General features: G+C 41.8%; 1 non-coding gene across 1 annotated transcript; it reads right to left on the reverse strand.

Annotated features, from left to right (window-relative positions):
• Positions 1–946: 946 nt before the first annotated feature.
• trnat-agu lies at positions 947–1020 on the reverse strand. Its single transcript has one exon. It is a non-coding gene; the product is annotated as a tRNA-Thr (tRNA).
• Positions 1021–1122: the final 102 nt, after the last annotated feature.

Consider the following 1122-nt stretch of genomic DNA (forward strand, 5'->3'; position numbering starts at 1 on the left):
GCTGGGAAAATTATCAGTCTTATCTGTTGAATCTGGATTTTTATCAAAATATCTCAATGACAGACAACCGTCACCTTTCCAAATTCAAAGGACTTTCTTGACTGTAATGCTGTTTCCGTTGCTCTCAGCTGGTGAAAGGCTGTGCTTAAATGATTGCCTTCTTTCGTTTCCTTTCTCTCAGTTTGCAACAATGTCGAATAGAGAATTGGTAATTTCAGTGTCTAACTCAGCATGTGTCTCCATATGACTCTCTTTGTCTCTGTGCATCCACCTCTCCCTCTTCCTGTTACAAATTCTCCGACACTCTGCCTGTCCATACAGCTCTTTACCTATTTCGGCTCTATGAAAAGTCTGACATTTCGAGACAATTTGAGTGTGCAGCTGCTTGAGAGATTTTTTGCCCACTGACTGGAGTGCGTTGAATTGGGCTCACATTCTCCGGATAATATGTCTGTCACTTCAAACCAGGCAAGGCGACACTTCGTCCTCAACCAATTATGACTGTTCCGAATTCAAAATAGAATTCCTAATCCACAAGAAAAAAATGCAATTACACTACAAATAAAGAAGCACAACGATGTGTATATTGTTGGTTTAAATGTATGAACGGTGACATCAGAGAATGAGAGTGATCAGCTAGTGGTATCTCTGCCATTACCACAAAATTCCACGGCAAATCTGCAGCGTCTCCTGCCTCATCTCGTTATTCCGACCAAACTGGGAATGAAGGATGGGAAATAAAAGAGGAGGAGAAGCAGAAGTGCTTGTGGAATAATGGAAAGAAACCACAGACATAAGTAATAGTTCGGAATATTTTTAAAAAATGGCATTCACTGTTGGAACTTAACCTGGATCACCAAATCATAAATGGGTGAAAGTCCAAAAAGATGCTCAGTTATTTTCACCAAGACTTGAAACACCAAGCCCATGTATGAACGCGACAAGTAGGCACCGCTGGGAGTTGAAACCAGGATCTCTGGTTTACTAGACAAGCGCTTTAACCAACTAAGCCACGGCACCACAGCAGCTATCCCCTCACTCATCCATATGTGGAGTTGCTTAACCACTTCCTCACAGTCCTTGGACATATGTTTTCGCATGAATGTTGCTCACAGAGAATTG

This window comes from Chiloscyllium plagiosum, unplaced genomic scaffold, assembly GCF_004010195.1.
Source record: "Chiloscyllium plagiosum isolate BGI_BamShark_2017 unplaced genomic scaffold, ASM401019v2 scaf_45686, whole genome shotgun sequence".
NCBI classification, from domain to species: domain Eukaryota; kingdom Metazoa; phylum Chordata; class Chondrichthyes; order Orectolobiformes; family Hemiscylliidae; genus Chiloscyllium; species Chiloscyllium plagiosum.